We start from the raw sequence: 26,881 nt of genomic DNA on the forward strand, positions 1-26,881 counted from the left end.
GTACTTAGCAATAGTTCTCAAAGCACGACCTTTTTACACATGCAAAGAGGAAAAAAAAAAGAAAACAACCGGGGCATTTGTCAAAGTGCACATTCCTGGGATACTCTTTAGATTTCCTAAGTTAGAACTGTTCAGCAGGGTCCAGGAACGTGCATTTTAAAAAACAGTTTACTTTTTATGAAAGCAGTATCTGTGTGTGTTTTTTTTAAACCAAGCAGTATAAAAGCATCTTAAAATAAAAGGCAAAAGTCTTGAGTCCCACCCCTACTGACCCAAGCCCACATACCACTTCCTACTTCTGCTTGTTTTTAATTTTTGCCATGTTCCCTATCCCACTTACAGCTTAGAGCAAAGTTTTTTGATTGAAGCATTTAGGTCATTATCTATTTCTGCTCTAGGAAAGAGAATTTTCGTTTAATTCTGTTAGTTCCATGTGAATCTGTTAATAGTTGTCCTTAGGTATTTTGGTATTCTATTTATCTCAAACATTGATAATATTTATGTTCGGTTCTCTTTTTTTTATTGTGTTGGTTTCTGCCACACATCACAGTGAATCAGCCAAAGGTATAAGTGTAATGCCTCCCTCTTGAACCCCACTCCCAGCTCCCAGCCCGTCCCATCCCTCTAGGTTGTCCCAGAGCAGCGGTTATGCTCCCTGCATCATACAGCAAATTCCCGCTGGCTGCCTAATTTTACACATGGTCGTGTACACGTCAGTGCTGCTCTCTCAATTCGTCCCGCCTTCTCCTCCCCACACTGAGCCCACAAGTCTGTTCTCTACGCCTGCGTCTCCACCGCTGCCCTCAGATAGGTTCATCTAGACTGGCATGTGTATTTGCAGACGCTCTCTACGTGTAGCAAAGGTGAAAGTCACTCATGAAGAGTGTCACAAAACCAAGGAAATAACACATCTTCTGTTTTTTTATGATGTTTTCCATTTCTGTGCCATAGGGTAACTGAGAGAAGCAGGAAAAGGGAAAAGACGTCTCTCACAGGGTGATCCTGCATAGACATGGAGGGAAAACTCACAACTCGCACTGCTTCCCCAAGAACAGAGTGAACAAGCCATCCTGTGCTACAGCATTGGAAATCTGTCTCTTGGTCTACAGACACTCTGGGTAATTCTTTGAGGATTACATTAGCAATGTCTGACATTTCCATATGGGGGAATAGTGAATAATTTTATGAAATGATACTCTCTTTGACAGAAAATGCATCTCGAACATTTTAATACAATATGAATGGAAATTACACAGCAACCCCACAGTCTGTTTCCATCAGTAATAGCGAGGGCATTCATGTCAGGAGGCTGGAAATGTATTCCAATACAAATGCCTAGGGGCTCAGCACATTTTGTACATTTAAATTTTAAAAAGGCATAGGTGTAGGTTCAACATGAATCACTAGAATTACAGTGCAGCTTATGGATTCTGTGCATCTCAGAAGGGAGTCCTTGAAGCCGACGACTTTAACAGGAGTGTGTGTGGTCCAAGCTGCAGACTCTCCACTCATCCGCAGAGCATTCAGGGGTGCACGGCGCACCTTCTGCGTCTCCTGTAAGACGAGCGTGGTGTTGGGCACGCATCCGTCACACCTCCCTCGGTCCCCACCATCTTCATTCCTCTCTTGTTCAGTCTACATAGTGGCCAGGTCCCACTCGGCTGCAATGGTGTGTCTGTCAGCGGTGACAATACAGAGGGTCAAGCATGATTTCGTTCTGTAACGCTGCAGATCAAAAGGCACATGCACACTTAGAAAACGCGATGCTACTCCTTCAAGACTACTGTCACACCGACGTCACACTGGACGTTTTCAAAGATTAAAAGATGGGTGCACGGGAAGTGGAAAATTTTCTTTGTGGTGTGCCAACCCAAATATCCAATGCACAGACAGGGAACGAAATTCCATCTCTCCCAAACGCTCAAGCTCTCCTCATATTTCAAGAATATAGAAATTCATTTGACACAAGTAACTCTCTGAGGGTGTTTCCCTGTTTGTAGATTTGCAGTACTCCCTATTTTCAAGGCTGATGGACATGTACCTGGAGTGTGGCTGCTGTGTCCAGGGCCATCATCGTCTGTATCCATGTCATTCTGGTTTACTGTTACCTGTACAGGTTATTCAACATTTTGAATAACAACATGCCTATCTCAGACACTTGTTTAAATCAAATAAAATCATTGAAACTACTATTTATTGAATGAGACATGGTTCAATAATTTGGAGGACCTGTAAATTAAGTCCTTAATTTATTTCATCACGTGGTATTAACTCAACTAAAGATAAAGAAATGGGCCCAGGCCCCTGACCTCACAAGGGGCACGTGGGTCAGAGCCTCAGCTTCTTTCACTCAAGTTCTTACCCCTCGCTCACAGTCTCGGAGTTCTTACCCATTTCACGGGAGGGCTTGTGCATTACTTCCGCTTTGAATGTCAGGTCTACCTCCTCCACAGTCAGACCTTGCTGATATCAAAATTGAGAAAAAGAAGCCTTTCCATACAAGCGTTCAGGCACGGGCTGTTGTGAAAACAGTTTATTTTCACATTTAGAACGAGTGAAGCTTATCATGAAGCCACTGACAGGCTACAGACAAAACTAGAGAGGGGTGTCCCCTGTGACTGCGTTCACAGACATGGGCGCGTCCGGAGGGCTCTCACCCTGGAATGAGACGTGGTCTCTGCAAGCTGGAGCCTTTCCCGAGGTCAGAGACGAGGATGGGAGGAAGTTTGGCAAAGGTGATGCACACCACAGGACCCGAAGGACTGAAGATGGTCAGCTGGGCAAGGGAAGGCCTGAGGAACATCACGATGGCAAGTTCAAGGAAGGAGATCTGACTTATTTTACAAGCCCTCGGGTGGGAGCTGGGGAGCAGGATGTGGACACCCATGGAAGTCACCTTGAGGTTGGTTTTAAATTAATGTACGTTCACAATTTGAAAAAGAAAGACTTTTAAGTTGAAGCTTGTTTTCTGTGGCCTGGAGAATTCTGTCGCTGCACTTGATTAAGTCCAGGCTGGGGAGTGCTTGGAGGGACCGCAGAGCACAGCGAAGCCTTTGATCTGTGTTTGTGTTACATGGGCTCCCGATCTTGAGATCCCAGGAATCTAAACTGTGAGCAAAGAAGGATGCTAATCTTTTCAACCTGATTCCCTTGTGCTCAAGACCTGCCATCCGCTGATGGGTCCGCATCACTTCCTTGAGTTACGGGTGGCCATTTGGAAAAACTGTTAGCCATCAGCTGCTTTACAACGGGAAGAAAAGAAGCTGTTCATTCATCCAACAGAGAATTAGCAAGCACCTACTCTGTGCCAGGCACTGTTCTAGCCTCTTGGATTACATCTGTGAACAAAACAAACATCCCTCCTCTCATGGGTCTTAACATCCTAACAGGACGGTGAAGACAATATTCAGTAGACTAGAGAAAAAGTAAGTTGTATCATGTTCCAAGAGCTGGGAGAAAGGAATGGAGGAGGAACCAGTGTGTGGAGGAGGCGTGACAGGGAGGGTGACGGATGGGGAGGATGGGGAGGGTGGGGAGGCCATGGGTCCCCTTGCAGGTGAGTCTGTGGACAGCAGAACTTGCCCGCTTCCCTTGTTTTGGTGCTAGTCGCTGCCACTAGCCTTACTAGCAGTGGCCCAAATACAGAGCAAAACTGAGCAGTTGGAGCTTCACTTTTGTCACTCTTGGGTTTTCTTCCCAGGTATTCGCTATAAGTCAGCATGAGCTTGAGTAGAGAGCAGGCAAAGAGAAGAAAGAATTGCAGGTAAATCACAGATGGAGAGACTCACTCTGTCCACTGAGCTGCTGCTCTGCAGTGTCCTGAGAAGTCCAGCCTGGAGACTAGCCCCACAAGAGGATGAAGAGATGTGTCAGAGTGGAACTCTGGCCCAGCAAACTAGCTCCACACGTTTGGAAGCAATTTAGCAGCACACACGGGTGCTATAAAAAGCATTCATTTCTTTGGGTCTCTTCATCTTAACTTTTAAATATTTGCACTGTGTCATAAGAGATAGGAATGCCAAACCACCTTACCTGCCTCCTGAGAAATCTGTATGCAGGTCAAGAAGCAACAGTTAGAGCCAGACATGGAACAACAGACTGGTTCCAAATGGGAAAGGAGTACGTCAAGGCTCTATATTGCCACCCTGCTTATTTAACTTATATGCAGAGTACATCATGCGAAAGCTGGGCTGGATGAAGCACAAGCTGGAATCAAGATTGCCTGGAGAAATATCAATAACCTCAGATATGCAGATGACACCACCCTTATGGCAGAAAGCGAAGAGGAATAAAAGAGCCTGTTGATGAAAGTGGAAGAGGAGAGTGAAAAAGCTGGCTTAAAACTCAACGTTCAAAAAACTAAGATCATGGCATTCGGTCCCATCAGTTCATGGCAAATAGATGGGGAAACAATGGAAACAGTGAGAGACTATTTTCTTGGGCTCCAAAGCCACTGCAGACAGTGATTGCAGCCATGAAATTAAAAGAGACTTGCTCCTTGGAAGAAAAGCTATGACCAACCTAGACATTGTATTAAAAAAGAGAGACATTACTTTGCTGACAAAGGTCCATAAGTCAAGGCTATGGTTTTTCCAGTAGTCATGTATGGATATGAGACTTGGACTGTAAAGAAAGCTGAGCACCAAAGAACTGATGGTTTTGAACTGTGATGTTGGAGAAGACTCTTGAGAGTCCCTTGGACTTCAAGGAGATCCAACCAGTCCATCCTAAAGAAAATCAGTCCTGAATATTCATTGGAAGGACTGATGCTGAATCTGAAACTCCAGTAATTTGGCCACCTGATATGAAAACCTGACTCGTTAAAAAAGACCCTGATGCTGGGAAAGACTGAAGGCAGGAGGAGAAGGAGACAACAGAGGATGAGATGGTTGGATGGCATCATCGACTCAATGGACATAAATTTGAACAAGCTCTGGGAGTTGGTGATGGACAGGAAGGCCTGGCGTTCTGCAGTCCATGGGGTCGCAAATTGTCGGACCCAACTGTGAGTAAACTGGCACCATTAAAAGGGCTTCCCATGTGGCTCAGCAGTAAAGAATCTGCCCGCCAAGCAGGAGACCTGGATTCAATCCCTGGGTCAAGAAGATCCCCTGGAGAAGGAAATGTAACCTACTCCAGTATTCTTGCCTGGAAGTGCTTGTGAAGTGAAAGTTGCTCAGTTGTGTCCAACTTGTAGCGACCCCACGAACTGTATAGTCCACGGAATTCTCCAGGCCAGAATACTGGAGTGGGTAGCTTTTCCCTTCTCCAGGGAATCCCTTCCCAGCCCAAGGATTGAACCCAGGTCTCCTGCATTGCAGGCGGATTCTTTACCAGCTGAGCCACAAGGGAAACCCAAGAATACTGGAGTTTTTCTTGCCTGGAGAATCCCATGAACAGAGGAGCCTGGCAGGCTACAGTCCATGGGGTCACACAGAGATAGACCTGACTTGGAGACTAAACACCAACAACAATGACGTATCATTATAAGAGGTATGAAAGTGAAAGGGTGAAAGAGGTAGTCACTCAGCTGTCACATTAGGATAGCTGTTGTTAGTTTTCCTCCCCAAAATGTGGTGTCACATAGCAGGATATGTCCACTTACTCACCTGTTCCTCAAAAAGTTGAATTAAACTTTTACCTTTGTCACTCTGATAGGTGAAAATTCACATCCAGCTCTCTTAATGTGTGTTTCTTTGATTGTCCTTAAACCTCACTGTCTGTCCGTTTCTAGGGACTAGTCATCGGTGTGTTTTGTATCTCTGTCTCAAGTTGCCTTGTTTTTCTTGACCTTTATATATTAGGGAGATTAAAACTTTATCTGGATAAATTCCACATTTTTTTCCCATTTGTTTTTTAAGATATCTTTGGCCAAATTAATTATTTTTTCCTTTATATTTTCATGATCTTCATCTTGGTTAATGAATAACAATAAAACCTTCTCCACCCCTCAAATTAAGGTAATCGCTTCTAGTTTGGGCTTCCCTGGTGGCTCAGACAGTAAAGAATCTATCTGCAATGTGGGAGATCCAAGTTTGACCCCTGGATCAGGAAAATCTCTTGAAGAAGGAAATGGCAACTCACTCCAGTATTCTTGCCTGGGAAATGCTATGGACAGAGGAGCCTGGTGGGCTAGAGTCTATAGGGTCACAAAAGAGTCAGACATGACTTAGTGACTAAACAACAACAATCAAGGGTTACCCCTCTGAATGGAAACATAATCTTTATTGTTCACTTTTAAGCCTAAAGCTCGGCATGGGTTTATTTCTGTACCGTCCATTTTCTTGCCCACAGCACCCGTCTCTCTGCACACTGGAACTGTCTCGGCTGACCTGCTGGAGCCGGGCTGCCCAAGGCTTGCATCTCTTGTGCTCACTCTTGTCTAAGCTGCAGGACATTCTTGCTTTCCAATTGACTGGATTTTTCAACACAAAAATGAGACTGTGATTGAACTTGCAGTTAGAGGTTAATTTTGGGAACATGGACTGCTCTATGTACTGAATTTTCTCATGTGAGCACAAGCTATAGCTCTTCATGCTTTTCAGGTGTGTATTTTCCAGTATAATCATTTGGTTTAATGCATATACACTTTTAATTGTGTTCAATATCAGCTGTGATAGAGTCCTCGATGCTCTTGTGAATCATTATACATAAAAATATGATAGAATTTTACGTTCATGTGTATATAAAGAGATAAATTTATGGCCATTTCTCTAAACACTATTATACTTTGGCTAAATTTTTGGACTTTCCTAAGTCCACAGCCGTATAATCTATTCAAAAAGACAATATTAACTTTTAATCTTCAGTATTTTCACATTATTTTTTTCTTGTAATGATAACTGAACCCCTCAGATCACGGTAATATACTAGGGCTTACTGTCTCTCTCTTGAATCTTCAATCACTTTCTAGAAATATTTCTAATTTTAATGAATAAAAGGTCTTCATCAGAAATGGCTGTGAAATTTTAATTGTCATTTTAATGTCTATCTAAAGGATCATAACATTTATCTCCTTTAATATATAAATGTAGTGAAATAGTATTGCTTTCTGAGAATAAAACCTACTTGGTTATGGCACATTACTTTTTAATACACTGCAGATTTCTTTGGCTCCTATTTTAAATTAAAATTTTTGCATTAATTTTCATAAGATATTGATCTGCAGTGTTCCCTCTTTCTGTTTTTTGTTTGTTTACTTTGATCCCTTTATGAAATGTTTTCATACAGCAGTACTCCTAAAATGAATCATCCTGCTCTGAGATTATTTAAAGAATTGAGAAACTACCTGTTTCTTGGGTTTATTGGAATTTTCCTTTAAAACTGCTAGATTGATCTTTCTGATACATTTTTCATTTTGTTATGGCTTTTGGTAATTTTTTCTATTACCATTTCTATTATTTCTAGAAATAATGGGAAAATACACATCACAAAGCTGTTTGTTGAAGCAGTATCTCTCTTAGATGAAAAATTGGAAGCAACCTGAATATCCAACAATGAGGAATTGCTAAATAAATTACCTGGGTTGTTTTCGAGATGACCAGGCAGCCCTCGTTTAGCCCTCGTTTCCCTGTCAGTAAGCAAGCTACATCCTGACACGGAGGACTCAGGACACAGAGGCGAACGTGTGTCGTGATTTTCACACTGTAAACAAGGCATGTGTGAAGAAGGGCGTCCATGACGCGATCTCATGGGATTACAGATTTGCCTGCTTTATTCTCATTTTCCAAGCTTCCCATAAAACTGTGTGGGGATGTGAGAGCTGGCGGCCTAGTTTTCACTCTGGCTGCAGGCTTGTTGTTCAGTCGCTCAGTCGTGTCCTGCTCCTTGCGACGCCGTGGACTGCGGCACACCAGGCTTCCTCGTCCTTCACCATTTCCTGGAGCTGCTCAGACTCACGCCCACTGAGTGGATGCTGCCACCCAGCTGTCTCGTCCTCTGTCGTTCCCTTCTCCTCCCGCCTTCAGCCTTTCCCAGCATCAGGGTCTTTTCCAATGAGTCGGCTCTTTGCATCAGGGGGCCAAAGTATTGGAGCTTCAGCATCAGTCCTTCCAGTGAGTATTCGGGGTTGATGTCCTTTGGATTGACTGGTTTGATCTCCTAGCTGTACAAAGGACTCTCAAGAGTCTTCTCCAGCACCGCAGTTCAAAAGCATTACTTCCTCAGCACTTGTGACCGTGGTCAAATCCCACACCTCTCTGCACCTTGGGTTCTCATGTGCCGCAAGGATCAGACATCCTACTCCATGCATGTAAGCACACAGAAGTTTCTGGCACATGGCAAGTACAATGTTAGGTATTTGCTGGTTTTATTCAAAACATTGAAGGACAGAACAAAGTTATTGTCTTTCTCAAATGCATCCCCCTGCTCCAGTAATTGCATCTTGAGATTCCTTAACAAAAAGAAGAAGAAAATTGCTAAAAGATAAGATCAAGGTAGGAGACATGAGCTGACAAGATTTAAGAAGTAGGACGACCCTTTTTCAAAGAAATGTTCTTCTCTAACTAAACCAGAAAACATTTGCACAAGAGCCCTGACACCTGAAAGGTGTAGAAGGAGATGACAAGAGGGTGATCTCTGGTGGCAGACAAGAGGAAACGGGTCTCTGAATAGCCTGCATCTTTCCTTTCTGTAAATGTTCCTCTCCCCACCATCTCGATGGGGAAAAAGTGCTCCATTCTGGAGTGTGTGTGTGCTCAGCCGGATCCGACTTTGCAACCCCAGGAACTGCAGCCCACCATGTTCCTCTGTCCCTGGGATTCCCCAGGTGAGAATACTGGAGCAGGTTGCCATTCCCTTCTCCAGGCAATCTTCCTGACTCAGGGATTGAACCCGCATCTCCTGCATTGACAGGTGGATTCTTTACCACTGAGCCACCTGGGAAGTCCTCTGTTCCTGAAGCAGAGAGCAAATAGGTGGACAATGAGTTCAAAAAGTTTTATGGCAATTTCAATCATTAAATCAGAGAACAGAGCTCCAAAGCGTTTTCATTTGGCAACTGTCTGGAATATTTCAGGGCTACTGAGTCAGATGGGAGGCGAGTGTGGTCTCTGGCTGAGTTGGTGATGTCTGTCTGGACACAGCTCAGTGTTTCTGGCCCACATGTCTCCAGCTGCCAGGATTTCTCAGGGACAAAGGAGGTTCTGCTGTGACTGCCTCTGTGTCCCTTCCCCGGGGGTCGGGGGTCGGGGGAAGAGAGCTCTTTTTATGAATGCACAAGTCTCCACCTCTGGGTCTGAAGGCAGTTTGTTCTTATCTGGGCTGGGAATTAACACCAGCCGGGGGCCCAGACGCCACCCTCTGAGCCCCCAGGGCTGCATCTGTGAGAGGCAGGAATGGCTTTATCTCGAAGGTTTCCTGTTTACCTAAATGTTTTCAGGGAAAAGGCAAACCTCCGTGAGAACACACTAATGATACCCGTTTTTCTACTTCGGTTTGTCCAACCGTCCTCGCAACTTTCATTAAGTTAATCCTCAAGACAGCTCAGAGAACAAAGGGCTGTTCCCATTTACAGACGAAGAAAGGAGTGTCTGGAAAAGCCGGATGGATAAGGGACATGGAAGCAAGACTGAAAGCAGGATCTCTAACTTCTACCATCTCTGGACCCAAGACGCTTCGCCAAGCACAGATGGTGAATCAAGCTATAATAAAAGAAGGAGCATATTCAGGACCTCCCCTGGAATTTGGGAGACAGACAGGGTTCATTGCAGTGGCTACAGGCATTGTCAGAGGGGCCACAGAGGAGGGCGTGGCCAGCAGGGACTTGGGAAAGGCTGAAGGTCCAAAAGGTGTGATCCCTGCGTCTGTTGGCCTGGCAGAGTGGGGGCAGCTTTCTCTTCTCAAAATCAGATGCGCTGTGCTGGTCTCTCTGTCTGGAGCTCGGATTGTTTTAGGGAAGAGGTTGATGGATGAGAATCACAGCTCAGGAAGGAAACAGCCCAGGCAGCTGGGACCCCAGACATCATTCGTGGTGGAGTCCTGAAGGTGAAGGTCAACAAACCCAGAGTGGGAAACTTAGGAAACTGGCCCAGCTGGCACCAAATGGGCCACTGCTAGGGCCCTGGGGAGCTCATGCCAACCCATGGGGCTGCCCCTACACCCCGCAAAGGAGCAGCAGTGGTCATATTCCTCTGGGACACAATTCCCGCCTTTGGGAAACGAGGCATCGGAACTCAATTCTCTATAAAATTCCTCCAAGTTCTGAGTTCTGAGTCAGGGCTGGAAAGCAAGCCCCGAGAATGCCCGGCCAGGTCCTCAGGGAGGTGGGTCTGGCCCGGGGGCCTCGGGGTCTTTGTAGAGCAGTGGGGATCCACCAACAGTGGTGAGCAGGGCAAGGAAAGCAGGGTCACTATGTCCACAAGGCTGACCCCACGGCGGGCAGCGGCGGGAGGGACCGAGGCAGGCACAGTGGCTCTTGGAATAGCCGGTGGGGGGAGAGTAGATGACAAGGTCCTGGGAGGGAGAGAGGGGGCAGCGCAAGGACCCCAGCGCCACTGGGCTTCCTCAGAGGGCAGGGAGCCCGCCTGCCCAGCTCCCAGTGCACAAGCAAGGTGCCCGCCGCAGCGGAGAGTTTCGTGGAGAAGTGGTTTAAAAATAGGTCTGCCAGTAGCTTCCCCTGTGACTCTGCTCTTGATCTTCGTGGGGGAAGGTGGAAAAGTGACGCTGGTTATGAGCAGAGGCCCGAGGAGCTGCAGACCTCAGAAATACCTTAAGCTTGAGTTTCCTGAGCACTTAACCCATACCACACAGCCTGCCCAATGTGGTTTTCTTCAATTTTTTACAGTGAGATAAACTGGCATGACACAAAATTAACCATTTCAAGGTGAACAATTTAGTGGGCTTCGGTCCATTCATGCTGCTGTGCAACGATCACACGGTCTGTTTCTGGGACTTCTTTGTCACCTGCAGAGCACCCTCGACCCGCTAAGCAGTCCCTCCGCCTGTCACCACCCCTCACCCCTCAGAGCCTTAAACTGGCCTTCCATCCTCTTTTGAGTATCAGAGACGTGCACTCATACGGTTTCTTGTCTTTTGCGACTGGCTTCTTTCATTTAGAGCACTTTCAGAAAAGCCCATTCATGGTATAACAGGCGTCAGAACTTTAGTCCTTTTTATAGCTGAGTAATATTCCATTGTGAAGCTGCAACACATTCTGTGCATCCACCGTTTAATGATGGACTCTAGGGTCATCTCCCCCTTTTGCCCGCTGAGAAGACTCTCACTGTGACTATTTGTACAACGTGTTGAGAATTTCATGTGCATTACTGTTTTCAGAAGTTCCCCGGGCAGCCCCATCTTCCCAGGGAGGTCACGTGCAAGGGCCACAGGAATCTGACTGTGTAGCCTGCGCTCTGAGCCTCGATCCTGCCATCAAGCAGACTTGCCCACAACAGCAACTGCAGGATGAGAAGGTTCCCAGCCTCAGGATGTGGAAGTCTTGATGTGTGGGGCTCCTTGCAGGTCAGGACCTAGGCACACCCTGACCACCAAAAGGCAAATGCCCCTTAGCCCAGCACCTGCTGACCTGGACAAGATCCTACCTTCTACAGGGAAGTGGGAGCCACTGGGCCTTGTGGAGGCAGGTAGGGCAGACAGGTCTCCTGGAAGATTCGATCAGGTCGTGGCTGCGACCTGGGTGGAATTAAATTTAAAATAAAACTTAAAGACAAAGAACGAAGGGTAAATAAATCAAAGGTATGCTAATAGAGCAATTAGAGTTTTCGGGGGCAGCACAGGAGGGAAAGGGGAGTCTGGAAGCCAGGACTCCCTGGAGGCAGGAGCCAGGGTGTTAAGGTCTAAGGATTTCTCCCTGTGTTTACTGCTCATGATTTCAGCACTTGGCCTGGACTGAGAGAGTGGAGGCCATGCCTCCTCTAGAAAGCTGCTGTGGAGCCTGCTGTGGGATCCTGACTCTGCTGGCGGCGGTGGAGAAGGAAGGGCTGGGTGAGCACGCTGAAGCTTGCCAGAAGCACGGCTATTTTTAAGTCTGGTGGTTGTGAGTCCTCCTAAGGAGCTCAACAGATCCTTTGTAACAGCTTCAGAAAGGAATGAATCGGCCTCCTGAAGCAGAGGGAAGAGATTCACAATGGGGCTTGCACACTGGCAGACACCTTGCAGGCTCCAGTCCTGGGGCACCGTGTCCTCGCTGCACTGTGCTAGCTAACTCCACCTAAAGGAAGGCTCCTAATTTACCAGAGCCTGACCTTCCCTCGGCTCCAGTTAGGGGTGACCATTCATGTCACCGTTAGCATTCCCTCTCCACCACCAACACAGCCCCTTCAGAGGCCGAAACCTCAAGAGAGCACTTCTTATTCTATAAACATACATATGTTTGTGTGTATAATCTTTAAGGCGTCCCAGGTGGCTTAGTGGTAAAGAATCCTCCTGCCAATGCAGGAGATGTGGGTTTGATCCCTAGGCTGCGAAGATCCCCTGGAGGAGGAAATGGCAACCAATGTAAATATTCTTGCCGGGAAATCCCACTGGACAAAGTAGTCTGGTGAGCTCCATGGGATCCATTGAGTCCATGGGATCTCAAGTGTCAGACACGACTTAGAGACTAAACAACATCAGATCAGATCAGATCAGTTGCTCAGTCGTGTCCGACTCTGCGACCCCATGAATCGAAGCATGCCAGGCCTCTCTGTCTATCACCAACTCCCGGAGTTCACTCAGACTCACGTCCATCGAGTCAGTGATGCCATCCAGCCATCTCATCTTCTGTCGTCCCCTTCTCCTCCTGCCCGCAATCCCTCCCAGCATCAGAGTCTTTTCCAATGAGCCAACTTTTCGCATGAGGTGGCCAAAGTACTGGAGTTTCAGCTTTAGCATCATTCCTTCCAAAGAAATCCTAGGGCTGATCTCCTGTAGAATGGACTGGTTGGATCTCCTTGCAGTCCAAGGGACTCTCAAGAGTCTTCTCCAACACCACAGATCAAAAGCATCAATTCTTCGGTGCTCAGCCTTCTTCACAGTCCAACTCTCACATCCATACATCAGCAATATATAATCTTTATTTTCGCCCCAGTGAAAAGTAAAATATATAATCTTTATTTTTGCCCCAGTAGTAAAGACTAAAATCTGTTCTCAACAATAATTATTAAATATCAGGTTGCATTTATGAAAAGATAGCTTTCATTCATCTACTATATTCAATATATGATAATTATCAAAATTACACTATTGAAGTAGTTTATATCCTAATATAACATATAAATTTTACACATATAGGTATGTATTTTAATATTTTCCAACCTATTATTTGGAAAAAAATTCTATGAAAGAGAGCCCTTCTTACTGGTTTATTATTTGCATTTTGGAATTGCTCTGAGGCCCTGATGAAGTTATTTCAAATAGCCTTAGCCCACACTGAGTCCTTTTTGTCTCCAAATCCCTTAAAAGATGAATAATCTGTGCCACACAGTTTGGCACATAATTACTGTTCTCTTACTCTGGCCCCTAATTGTCTCGAGTGTGTTTTGTGTGTGTGTTTCCCCTCCCCCATCTCCCGATTGAAACTAGAATATTACATGCCCTTCGAGAGAGAGAAAAACTGTACTTTATAATTTCCCTGCACTTTCCCCTTCTCCACACACTACACCCTAACACAGTGCTGGCCGCAGGTTAAGACATAAATTTTGATTATTAGGTAGCAAGAAACCAATATGGTTTCAGGATTTGAAAAAAAAAAAAAGCATGGTGAAATTCAGGGATAGATCATAGAGGATTCTTTGTTTCCTGTATGCAGTGAAGGGCCGGAGGGAAGCTGAAGGAAGGAGAAAGCACACGTGTGACAAAACAGATGATTTTAGGAAGGACGCCCACCTCTCCGGTAATAGTGTCAAGCAATTGCTGTGACCTTCACAGAGTTCGTGGGGGCAATCTGTCACATGCCTTCTGATCATTTTAAAAGATTTAACTGCATAAAAACTTGGAGATGGGGACCATTTTTAGAGAAGGGTAAGGAAATGGTTCCAAATTCTGTCGCTGGCTCTATGTATTTAATACGTTCATGATTTGTGGTCTCAGATTTTCTGCGTGTCCTGGGCATGGGTGGTGGGAGCCTGGCTTGTTAATGTCCGTAAAATGGGATGAGGCCAGGAGGACCCAGTGACTCCCAGTCCCATGGTCCCTTTTCCTGGGCCAAAGCAGTTTTAAACCAGAGTGACAGCAAGCCTGGGGACGGTCACCAGTCCTTGATGCCTCTGCTGCTTCCGCAGACTCTGTTTTCAAGCCCAAGACTCCTTCTTGGTCTTAAGCCTCCCAGATACCTCTGAGGGACCCACAGCTTCCCACAAGCCCCTGTTCTTAGGGGCAGCTCCTTATCTTGATGGGGAAGGATTTGTGTGTGAGAAGGCTTCTGAGGACAAAGAGGAGCTCTTTGAGTAAATCCAAAGTGTTCCCAGATAGGGTTCTGTTTTGATCCTTATCTGTGTAACCCTATCTCATGGGGGAGGACTTAACTCCTCCAGGTTCCATTAGCACTCAGCAACCATCCAGGCGTAAACCCCTTGGTGAGACAAGAACTACTCCAGAAACCATCAAGTCTCCCAGACCTGGTTCCAAAGTTTGGTTGGATTTTAAAATTGGCCAGTTTAACATTTTGACACAATTTTTGCAGATAAAAACAATTTGGTTAGATTTGGGAGTTTTTTCAGTTTTGGGTTTCAGGGTATTTTGTTTCATTTTGATAGTTCCCTAAAAGCAGCCTGACATTTGGGGGAAATGAACTAGTTCTGGGTTTTTCAGAGACTTTTCTTGGGCAGGGAAATGTATTAGCCATGGTGCTATTCATTAAGTCTCTACATGCGCAAGATGCTTCTGTTGCACATAGTTAAGTAAAAAAGAAGACAATAAAAGTGTTTATTTTAGGCTCTAAAGTGACAGTCACCGTTTCATTGCATAATCCTATGTTTCCTTGGAAAGTCCCACAAAATGAGGTGATTATGAGAAAGTTCAAGTTGTTGTCGGCACATCCAATCACAGCGTGACTTTTGTTTTTCTTTTGGGACAAGCAAACAGGTAACGGCCTTGTAATGAAAATGCCCTTTCGACCTTGAATTGTGGAGAGTCCAGTTAACCGACCAAGTTTTTTGAGAGCTGTTTTAGAATTTGTGATGGTTAATTTTGTCCAGGCTATTGTGTTCAGGTGTTTGGCCAGACACCAGACTAAATGTTTCTGTGAAGATGTTTTTCTAGGTGTGCATGCATGCGTGTTAAGTCACTTCAGTTGTGTCCGACTCTGTGAGACCCCATGGACTGTAGCCCACCAGGCTCCTCTGTCCATGGGATTCTCCAGGCAAGAAGACTAGAGGGTATTGTCATGCCCTCCTCCAGGGGATCTTTTTCTAGGTGTGATTAACATTGAACCACTAGACTTTGAATAAAGCGGATCACCCTCTGTGCTGTGGGTGGACCTATCTAATCAGTTGAAGGGCTTAAGTGCACAGAGGACTCCCAAAGAAAGAATTCTCAACACAGAAACCCTTCCTGAGCCTGCAGCCTGCTGCCCTGAATTCAACCTGAGGACTGCAGTATCCGCTGGTCTCCAGCCTGCCAGCCTGCACAGATTCCGAAGACCTCAGCCCCTACCATCTCGTAAGCCAATTCCTTAATCTCTGTCCCTGTCTCTGTAATGTTTCTCTGGAGAACCCTGACCAATACAACTATCATATGGTCAGACGCTCTTAAACAAGAGCATTTTGGTTACATTGAGCAAAGAATCCTTCTCTTTCCCAAGTAGCTTGAGTGTATGCTCAGTCTCTCAGTTGTGTCTGATTCTTTGAGACCCCAAGTGTGTATTGATTCTGTCCTATCTGTGGCTTCCCTGGTGGCTCAGTGGTAAAAAATCCGCCTGCCAATGCAGAAGACTCCGGTTCGATCCCTGGGTTGGAAATATCCCCTGGATGAGGAAATGGTAACCCACTCCAGTATTCTTGCCTGGAGAATCCCATGAACAGAGGAGCCTGGTGGGCTACGGTCCATGGGATCACAAAAGAGTCAGACACGACTTAGCAATTAAAAAACAAAATACAAAACTTTAAGTTATAATTATAATCATGCAGTAATCCTTAACCTTAACAACACATGCTTCTAGCGTTATTGTTCTGGAACCATTTTTCCAGCAGGGCTGTATACTCACAGATCAGCTGTCTTTCAACTTCAAGCCCCATCTCACAAAAAGACATTTTGCACAGCGACAGCAGGGGAGCCCCACTTTCTCCAAAGGCCTCTTTCATTGCTGGGTGTGTAAACGCAGGTCCTTTCACGCTGCTGTGTCGTACACCTTCTCCGTGACTTTTCTGCGATAGATGGTTGTGACCAGAGGTGTGTCCGCGGCAGTGGCAGCGTCTGGAGCTGCTCCCTGACTCACCTCCATTGACTTACGAAATCGCAAATGGCCTGTTCTACGTCATCCACACACACCTGCCGCCCACCCCTCAGGCAGAAGAGGCACCTGTTCTCCTCAAGTTGGGTTCAGTCCCGCCCCTGCCATCAGGCCCTCTCTGAAGCCCCGCCCCCTGCCAGTAACAGGTCCTCTTGAAGCCTCGCCCCCTGCCCCTTTAGGACCTCTTGAAGCCCCGCCCCTTGCCAGTATGAGGACCTCTTGAAGCCCCGCCCCTGCCTCCATCAGGACCCCATTCTGGTCCAGATCCCTCAGGGATTCAGCAGAGGCCTCGGTTGCAACTACATTTCCGTTCAGGTCCTCCCCCCATGCAGGGCTCTCCTCCAAACACGCAAAGCTCTGCTCAGCAGCACTTCTTGGAGGAAGTGCATTTATCTCAGGTGATATAATACTCACTGTACCCCTTTCCCTCCCATTTGATCCCCCAGCCATTCTGTGCCCCAGGTAAAGCCATCACTCCTGTCAGGAAGCTGTGCTGGCTTACAGGCGGGCTGAGCGTCCTGCAGCCGACTCTCACCCCGGCTCCTGACTTGTGCTATGGACTGGATTGTGTCCCCCAAGGTCATATACGGAAATCCTACCCCTGGTGTGATGGAGTTTGAATTCGGGGCCTTTGGGGAGCGATGAGATCATGGGGGTGGGACCTGAGGTGAGATTAGTGCCCTTATGAGAGGAGGAGGTCAGAGTTTGCTCTCTTTGCCACGTGCAGACACAGTGAGAAGGTAGCCTCTGTGAACCAGGAAAGGGGCTCTCGCCAGACACCCACACTGCCAGCATCTCGTCTCGGACATCCAGCCTCTAGAATGGGAGAGGCAAACGTCTGTGGATAAGCCCCCAGGCTGTGGCACTCTACGAGGCAGCCCGGGGTGACTCAGACAGCTTTCATTCTAATGCACAAAGCCAGAGGCGGGGCCTGGACCCAGATGGTGATGAGGAGGACCACGCACAGAATTGGGCCACTAGGCAGATACGGAAATTCTCCCCATCATGTCCACCTTGCAAAAGGATTTATTAGCGCCATCAAGACTCTCTTGCCTTGACACCTTTTCACCAATCAAGTCATCATGAAACATGCTCTTTACTGAAAAATTAAAAGTGACTTCCAGATGAGTCCCTCAAGGCTAATTTTGTTAGAAGTTGCCATCGCCTGCCACCTGACCTGGCTTAGCCCTGCCAAGCCTGCGGAAGAGAGAGGAGTATACGTGACCCACAGCTGGAGGCCATCTGCTCAGACCCCCAGCATCCAGTCTCACTGGGGGAACAGAGTGTATGAAAGTGAAACAGTCAGGAGGGAGCCCAGGAGGGGCTGTGTCACCTATAATCCCCCCTGCTCCCCCATGAGCCCCGTTAGTCCAAACTCCCTCCGTATTATAAAATGTCAATCATCTATTCCCCAATAAGCTCTGAAACCAAAACAAACAGGAATCTCTCAGTGTGCAGATCTTAACACTCCCTTCAATTTCCTTATTAACTAACTTGCCACCAAAACTAAAATGCTGTCACTTGTGAAGACCAGTGCAGCCTGGTCCCTATAGGACCGGCTGGTGGGATCAAGGGTGCCGTCCTGAGTCCACGGGAGAAGGTGGTCAGGATGCAGACATCCACTTTCCACACTGCGCAGCCACTGGCCTTTCGTGATGGCAGCAATAGGCAGCTCATACAGAAGTGGCTCCCTCCACCCCGGGAGCCTGTGGATCAGCAGCCCTGGTGGGGACTGGCTGTCCCCAGCCACCTCCAGTTCGTGGTACCCAAGACCCACGTGAACACAGGCCACAACAGAGATGTGCAGTAGCATCACGCAGGCAAGGAGACAGGTCAGGCCGAGAGCGGGAAGAGAGAGGTCTCCTCCGGAGACAAAGGGGAGGAGAGTCACTCCTGAGTGGGCCCACGGACAGGGAAAGGACGCAGGTCCATGTCCAGGAGAGACAGCCAGCTAGAGACAGCCCGACTCTCTGATGGGCTTTGCTGGCCCCTCGTTGACTACAGTGAATTTAGCTTCAGGCAGGGTCTCCCTCTTTCGTCCTGGCACAGTGGGACTTTGTGTCACACCAGCTCCAAGCTGTACCGAGAACCTCCCCTTCCCAGACTAATTTCTCAGACCAGTGGCCACTCCAGCCACTCCCGAACTCCTCAAGGAGAACACACACGCTCCACCCGCTGCTCCTCTGCTGGTATTTAGAAACCCTCTCTGTCACACACCATCCTCCCTGTCCTCCCCAAGGCACGTGAGTGCACACAGACCCCTCGCTTGGTTAGAGACTGTTCCCACCTGGAGGGGATCGATGGGTATTTCTCCCTGGTGTCTTCATATAGACACATATTCTTCAAGGCACCCGGAGAGAGCAGTCCAGGCAGCCCTTAGTCTGGCCTGCTGCCCGCTTGGGTGGCTCTGACATAAATTAGAGCTACATTTGAGTGATTTCTTCTAGGTAAAGCGTCTGCCTGCAATGCAGGAGACCTGGGTTCGATCCCTGGGTCAGGAAGATCCCCTGGAGAAGGAAATGGCAACCCACTCCAGTATTCTTGCCTGGAGAATCCAATGCACAGATGAGCCTGGTGGGCTGCAGTCCATGGGGTTGCAAAGAGTCGGACACGACTGAACAACTTCACTTTCACTTTCCTTCCAAACGGCTTCATTTATACAAACATCAACATTTCACTATGCTTGCTCACTCCCGGCGAGCTTTGCCCTCTGAATTCTGCCCAAATCTGTGGAATGTTCCTGGGTAATATACATATCCCTTGCTTGGCCAGGCTTTGTTTGTTTTTCAGGACTTTGGAAGGAATCCTTATATGCTGTTGTTGTTTAGTCACTAAGTCCTGTCTGACTCTTTGTCATCCCATGAACTGTAGCCCACCAGGCTTCTCCGTTCATGGGACTTCCCAGGCAAGAATACTAGAGTGGGTTGCCATTTCCTTCTCCAAGGAATCTACCCGACACAGGAAATGAACCCAAGCCTCCTGTGTTGCCTGCATTGGCAGGCGGGTTCTTTACCACTGTGTCACTTGGGGGCCCATATAGGACCCTTTTTTTTTTATAGGACCCATTTTTAACCACACATACCTGAATGCACAGTGAGGGCCAGCATCTGGAATGGCCTCCAATAATCAGGTCGTATCATAAGATAGAAACTATGGAGCATTAACTTTCTTCCTGTGTGAAAAATGTTTTAAAATAATGGAACCGATATGAGAGCACATTGAGAAAATCTTTACTACTCTGAGAAGCTAAGAAGAGCTCAGTCATTTTGGGTTTATTTCATTTTTTTTCCTGCTTGAGTCGCACTTTTTCCAATTTTAGAACGTCATTACCTTTGCAAAACCGGATTTTACTTTACAAGCATTCTCATTCATTTCCCTTTTTCTAGATACTCATGTCATGTTGGGGCTTCCCTGGTGGTTCAGTGGTAAAGAATCTGCCTGAAGGAAGGAACCACGGGAGATGTAGGTTCAGTCCCTGGGTCAGGAAGATCCCCTGGAGGAGGGCATGGCAACCCATTCCAGTATTGATGCCTGGGAAATCCCATGGACAGAGGAGGCTGGTGGGCTACAGTCCATGGGGTCGCAAAGAGTTGGATATGATTGAGCAAATGAGCATGCACTCAATGTCACATTGAGCCAAAGGAAAACAAGGAGCCAGTGTGTTAATGAGCAAAGTCACTCCCCACTGCAGAGGAAGCACTGTCATTCCTCGTTGTCCTCAGGTGCCATCGCAAAATGGGTAAGACCCTACAGTCTTTTGACAGCTCCACCCACCTGAGTGCCGCATGCACAGATGAAAGTCATCATCAGATTGCTCCAGCAGCTAAGGAGTGAAAGGAAATCGTAGCCAGAGCTGTGACATCCCCAAGGAGATAGCTCACCAGCCTGGGGGCACTGCAGGAAAGTGGGCTGGGACTTGCAAATGACCTGGGCAGATCCACCTTCCGATTGGCCAAGCAGCCTCCCCGCCCACTACCTGAAACCTGAGTTCCTGGCACAAATATCTGCAAGTCAAACTCCCAGGAAAAGCCATCTCGGAAATGCTGCTTGCACACAAGCAATTTCCCTCAAGAAAGGGATCTCGCAGAAAGTACAGGGAGATAAATGGATCTTTTGGAACACACACACATTGACTATGAACATGATTTCTTTAATCAAATGATAAAATATTAAATAAATCCTCTTTGGCACAAAAACACTAGAAGTCTGTGTATTCTGCAAACACAGTGAATCAGCAGGTTGTCTTCCCAAGCCTTCAAGGTTAGTGAAATTGACCTATCACTCAAGCTAAAGTGTATCTCTGGCTTCCTGATGCTGCCAAAGCTTTATAGAGTGTAGAAGGCAACATGCCAGCTCTGGGAAGCCTGACGCCTTCCTGACATCTAGCATCTCAGTTTGAGAGCAAGAGGAGAAGGCTGTGCACAGGTGCAGCCCTGAGAAGTAGGAGATAACAAGATCGCAGACTGGGCATCGGCTGGGCGCCGACGCCAGGCGGATCCTTTTGGGAGGTTGTTCTTGAATGATCTGATCCACTCCCCACAGGAGCTCTGACAAATACACAACACGCTCAGAAGGGCTCAGGAACGTGCCCAAGATGACAGAACTAGGAAACAGCACAGGTGGGATTCTAACCAAGCTTGCATGTCAACTATGAACAAAACAGTCTTCTTTACAGGCGCCATGACCCCGGTGCTGCACATGCACACGGGAAGCCCAATGTTGCTCACGGACTTGAATGAAGCCACCGGCGTCAGTAATGCGGATGCACAGTCATTATCCAAATGCAACTATTTGCAGTAAAAGGTTGTTTAGTCACTAAATCATATCCAGCTCATTTGTGACCCCACAGACTGTAGCCCATGTAGCTCTTTTGTGATCCCATGCGCTCCTCTGTTCTTGGGATTCTCCAGGCAAGAATACTGGAGTGGGCTGCCATTTCCTTTCTCCAGGGGATCTTCCCGACCCAGGGATTGGACTGGCGTCTCTTGTATTGGCAGGCAGATTCTTTACTTCTGAGCCACCTGAGAAGCCTTCTTTAAAACATTAAGTAACTACATATCCAGGACACATTTCTTTTTCATTATTCATGAAATAAACTCCCATTATTGTTTTCACCGCTGGGAAAGAATGAAGGACAACAGATAAAAATGCTTTCTCGTATTATCCTTCCTGAATATTGCATAGCCAGTGACCACTTAAATGAGGGGTTGCCTGTCCAGAGTGGTCACTATTTTGTGACACTGTTACCCCACAGGATGCAATTTACAGAGCATCCTACAGTATGTTTCCACACTGATTGTGATAAGAATCCTTTCAAGTTGTACATAGCAGGTACGAGTCGGTTTTCTCATTTTGCAAATGAGGAGGCTTGGGTTTACACGAGTTAAATGATTCACTGAGATCAGGCAGCAGGAATCTGAACCTAGAGGACTGTACCTGAAATTCCGCCACCACTAAAGAAAGTTAAACCTTGAGGAGGTGGCACAACGTCTTCCCAGTTCTATAAATTCTAAAAATCCGTTCAGAAATTCACGTTTTCTAAGGATTTTTGGAAAATATTCTGAGGAAAGTTTTCATGTGGTGCTCGTTCCACAAACGAATTATCTTCACAAAGTCATTTTCACCTAAAAGGGAAACATACAATTGATGGATTTGGGGCATAAGCTCTGGCCACAGGGGCAGATGTCACAGAAGGAACGTCCCTCCCGGTGGGCAGCACAGTCTTTGAGGTGTCCTGTCCTTCCTGTCGTCCCCGTGTGGGCTCCTCACTCAGCTGTAACTCAGCTTTTACTGCAAATAGTTGCGTTCGGATAAGGACTGTGCATCCGCATTACTGATGCCGGTGGCTTCATTCAAGTCCGTGAGCGCCACTGGGCTTCCCGTGCGCATGTGCAGCACCGGGGTCATGGCGCCCGCTGGCTCCTTGCCTGGTCCAGGCGCCTGGAGACGCTGGAGCACACCTGTCCTGTTGCTGGACGACACTGCCCACCTCTCCCCGTGGAACATGGTCTGAACCACACCGCTGCACCCAGCCTGGTTCGGGGGGAGGGGGAGACACTGTGTCCAGGTGGCAGGTGGGAGCTGGAGTCCAAACAGGACAAGAGGACCCGGGGTGTCCAACAGGAGAATGGCCAGCCCACTGTGGGTCTGGTCAGGCAGCCAGGACCAACCCCAGGACTGGGTGGCCGAGAGGCAGGCGTTCATCTCTCTCGATTCTGGAGACTGAAAGCCCGATATCAAGCTGCGGACTGAAGGGACCCCTGGCTGGTCCCTCTGCTGCAGCCACCACCTTCTGACTGTGTCCTTGGTGAGCGCATGTGCAGTATCGCCTCCTCCTCTTAGAAGGACACCAGTCTGACCAGATTAGGGTCCCACCCCATGACCTCATTTCACCTTAATTACCTCCCTGAAGGCCCCACCTCCAAGTATAGCCACACTAGGGTTTGCAATGACGCTCAGATGAAAGTAAGGAGTATTTTCACTTTACTATCAAGTTTTCCTATCCATGGACATAAGGAGTCTTTCAATTTATTGGATATTCTTTAATTTTTTTGACAATGTTTTATAGTTTTCAGTGTATAAGTCTTACATTTTGGTTGTTAAATTTGTCCCTAAGTATTTCTTGTTGATACTACTACAAGTGAAATTGTTTATTTTTGTTGTTGCTGTTTTTAATAAAAGAAAGTCTGAACTATTTACTTAATGTAATAATGTGAAAAATTTTAAGGAATTGTGGTCATTAATTAGTTAATTACTGAGACGAAGAAGAGACCCTGCCCAGTAGGAGTTGTGCCACTAACGAAAGAGGAAAATGCAGTTAACTCAACCCTCATGTTTGTGGTCAGATACTACATATCTACACACATCTTCCACTTCAAGTGTGTCTGATAAAGCCAATGGTGAAGATATTTTTTGTGCGCATTTCATTCACTGTAGGAGAGTAGAATCAATGGTATATCTGCTGAAGCAGGTGGGGAAGGGAGATACTGGTTGGGGAGGATCTGAGGGCCTGGCTGTAGAACAGAGGACACAGGCTTTGTGCCCTGAGATCACACATCTTCCTGAGGATTGAACTTTAACATGTTAGAGGTGCTTCCTGGGTGGCTCAATGGTAGAGAATCCACCAGCCAGCCAGGAGACTAGGGTTTGATCCCTGGGTCAGGAGGAGCCCCTGGAGCAGGAAATAGCAACCCACCCAGTCTCCTTGCCTGGAAAATCCCATGGACAGAGGAGCCTGGAGGGTTATGGTCCATGGAGTCACAAAAGAGTCAGATACAACTTAGTGACTAAACAACAAAAACACGTTATGGACAGGATTTGGTTTGCTCTCACTCACAGTTCTCTCAAACGTAAGGATGAACCACGTGTTACAGTTAAAATTTTCTGAAAAGCTACTATTTAATGTCTCAGGAGCTCCCAGCCTGCGAGTCGGCCACTTCTGATGAAACTCGGGGGACTACTCTCGTGGCCACCGCATCACCATCCACTCCCAAGAGGCTTGGTGGCAGCGCCAGGCTCCCCAGCTGGTACCCACTATCACAAACTAGCCCATTCGCCCTCTGTACATACACGCCTTCCCTGGATATAGCTTTACATGAATTTACGATTTATATGCCGCTGTCTCCCTCTGCCTGTTTACAGCGTAGTAGTGAAATTTTTGTTCGCCAGCCATTGAAATCTCAAGTGTATAATTAATAGGGGTGGTAAAGGTTTAAACCCATCTCTATCAGTATCTCTGAGAGGATGGGATGACCAGACAATGCATCGCCAATTCCAGTTTCCCAGGCAATTGAGGGACCCTCGCTCCTGAAGGAACGTCACTCCTTCTTAAGAGAGGTCGGCAATGAGCGGAGGAAATAGCTCCGGAGATGTTTGGAGAGGCACAGGAGGCATATTCTGTCACACAGAGAGGTCTGGTCTCGGTGAATTCCTGGAGGAGACGTAGGCTCCATTCTTGAAAGAGCCCAAACGACAAGATAACGCAGGAAGAAAAAACAAAAAAACAATGCAGACAGAGCCGGGTTAGGGCAACTAGGCTCCATAAACCAAATGCAAGATGCCGCAAGCACTAAAAATACACTGCAGCTACTCTTAATAATTTAAATCACCTTCCTTCTCACGCTTTTAATGAAAGCATGTTGAATTTTGCTGAGGTGTGTTTTCTAAGGTTTAGAACTCTGGCCAATCTGTACATGGCAAGATTAATTGCGTAGTTTTACGAGGCATACTTGAGACTCAAGTGCAGAGAGACAGAGAAAATAAAATTCCCTTCCACCGTATCTCCGGATTTCTGCGGCAGCCTCGTAATCACTTCCAGGAAACCTTTTTCCTCCCAGCCTTCCTTTCGCTCTGTTGTGAGAAGAGGGTGGTGCCCTGAAGATGACAGCCTCATAAAACAGGGGGAAAAAGGAAAAGCGGGGGGAAGGGAGGTATCAGATTCACGGCTGAGTCTGTACTGAGAAAAATGAACAACACGGAGCAACTCAACTGGCGGCCGCACCAGCCCTGCCTCTCCTCCGAGGTCGACGCATCTCTGCACCTTCTTCCTGTTCTTTCACTGAGACAGGAGGAAGGCATGACGGATGGATGCAAGGTGCATGTTGACGAACCGCTTGCTCTTTCAGCAGCAAAAGCATAGCGTTGGAAGGGAAGCCGGTGAATACAATAAGGAGGGGCCCCAAGTGGTTTCCAGCGGAAGCAGGTCTCCAGTCCCTGGTTCTGGACGCAATCTAAGACAAAAGGAAACATGCCTGTTTCTGCCGCGACGCTGCCTGCTTCTTTGGCAATCTTTACGTTTGAGACGTGGTCATCGAAAGCAGCAAAGAGAATCACTTGTGAAAATTACTTGTTCTGTTTCCCTGGGCTGTTCCCCCCCCTCCCCGAGGGAACCCCTGACCTCACCCTGCACCCCTTCTGGGGCGTTTGATTAGGATCATGGGAGATTTGGGAGGATCTTTCCTGCTGTGCTGTGATGTGGGCAGTGGGCAGCTCCCACACCCCTGCACATGGAGAGAGAGGTCATGAGGTTAGGACAAGCCCCAGGCCTCAGGAAGGATCTCAGGGCTGCAGGATGGGGACTGGAGTAGCGCTGGGCCCCCTCCCCCGAGGTGGGACAGACGACAAACAGGGTAGGCTCGCACCCTCATGGGGCCCCGAGACATCACTCCCAGACTGCAGTGCCTCCCAGTTCTCCTGCTAAATCCTGTTTGACAGAATAAAGTTACAAAACGCTTGGATACCAGGTCCTGAAATGGAAACAGAGCCTGAGATTCCAGACCTTCTGCCCAAACTCTGCAAGAAGGGATGGTGTATCTCACCCGTGTCCAGAGAGGACCCCTATTACTCCGTGGGTCAGGGCCCAGACCCACTGGGAAGGCACGCTGACTCCTGGATGTCGTGGGGTTGGACCCTCAGAAGATGGGTTGAGCCAACAGACAGTAACTGTCTCCTGAGTGGCTCCGGTGTTCAGGTGGGGGGTGGTCCACAAGCACACCTGAGGCCTGCCCTGGTGGGGGTTGGGGAGGTTTCCAGAGTGTGTTAGGGCCACACCCCCGTGTCACAGGTTCACACCGTGTCTCCAGAGGAAAACAAGCACGTGGTCCCTTCCCTTCCAGATCCAGGTCTGTCTTTAACTTAGGAGTCGTCACAACACCATTTGTTTTCTCTTAAAACGGTTTTCTCGAGTCACATTCAACTATTCAAAAACATTGCCTCAGACTGATCACGTCCCTGAATATGTAAGTAACTGATTCTCAGTGACTCCCCTCCACACACACAGCCTCCAATGCTCAAAGCTGCTTCAGTTGTTTAAACTCGCAGGAACTTCAGCTCGGATGTGGGTGGAAGCTGTGAGGTAGATATATTGTCCCCCTTTGGCCCACAAGCAAGTGGGGAGCCAGGAGAAGAGGCTGGTGGCCCTACATGTTACCATTGGCGGAGGGGGTGTTGCAAAGCTGTGCTTGTCACATTCTGCTGCTTTACAACATTTACTGAGGGTCTGTTCACCAGGTGCTGCCAGGAAGTTTATGGATAACTATTTTTTTTTTTAGTTAAAAAAAATTGTATTGAAGTATAATTGACATGGGCTTCCCTGGAGGCTCAGACAGTAAAGAATCTGCCTGTAACGCAGGAGACCTGGGTTTGATCCCTGGTTGGGAAGATCCCCTGGAGAAGGGACTGACAACCCACTCCAGTATTCTCGCCTGGAGAATCCCATGGACAGAGGAGCCTGGTGGGCTACAGTCCATGGAGTCACAAAGAGTCGGACATGAGTGAGCGACTAACACTCTCACTTTTTTTTCATAATTGATGTGTGTTATGTTAGATTCAGGCATACAACACAATATCTGTGTATACTGTGAAATGATCATTATAGTAAGTCTAGTTAACATCTGTCACTGAACATAGTTAACAAAATTTTTTCTTGTGATGAGAACTTTTAAGATTTATTTTAACAGGTTTCGAATATACAACACAGTATTATTTATTAACTAT

At 47.3% G+C, this 26,881-nt stretch overlaps 1 long non-coding RNA gene across 1 annotated transcript; it reads right to left on the bottom strand.

Annotated features, from left to right (window-relative positions):
• Positions 1–1,294: 1,294 nt before the first annotated feature.
• Positions 1,295–16,501, bottom strand: LOC129635956 (uncharacterized). Its single transcript, XR_008706559.1, has 2 exons — positions 16,142–16,501; positions 1,295–1,725 (listed from the first exon to the last, which is right to left on the bottom strand). It is a non-coding gene; the product is annotated as an uncharacterized LOC129635956 (long non-coding RNA).
• Positions 16,502–26,881: the final 10,380 nt, after the last annotated feature.

The sequence above is a fragment of the Bubalus kerabau genome, chromosome 21 (assembly GCF_029407905.1).
Source record: "Bubalus kerabau isolate K-KA32 ecotype Philippines breed swamp buffalo chromosome 21, PCC_UOA_SB_1v2, whole genome shotgun sequence".
Taxonomy (NCBI): domain Eukaryota; kingdom Metazoa; phylum Chordata; class Mammalia; order Artiodactyla; family Bovidae; genus Bubalus; species Bubalus kerabau.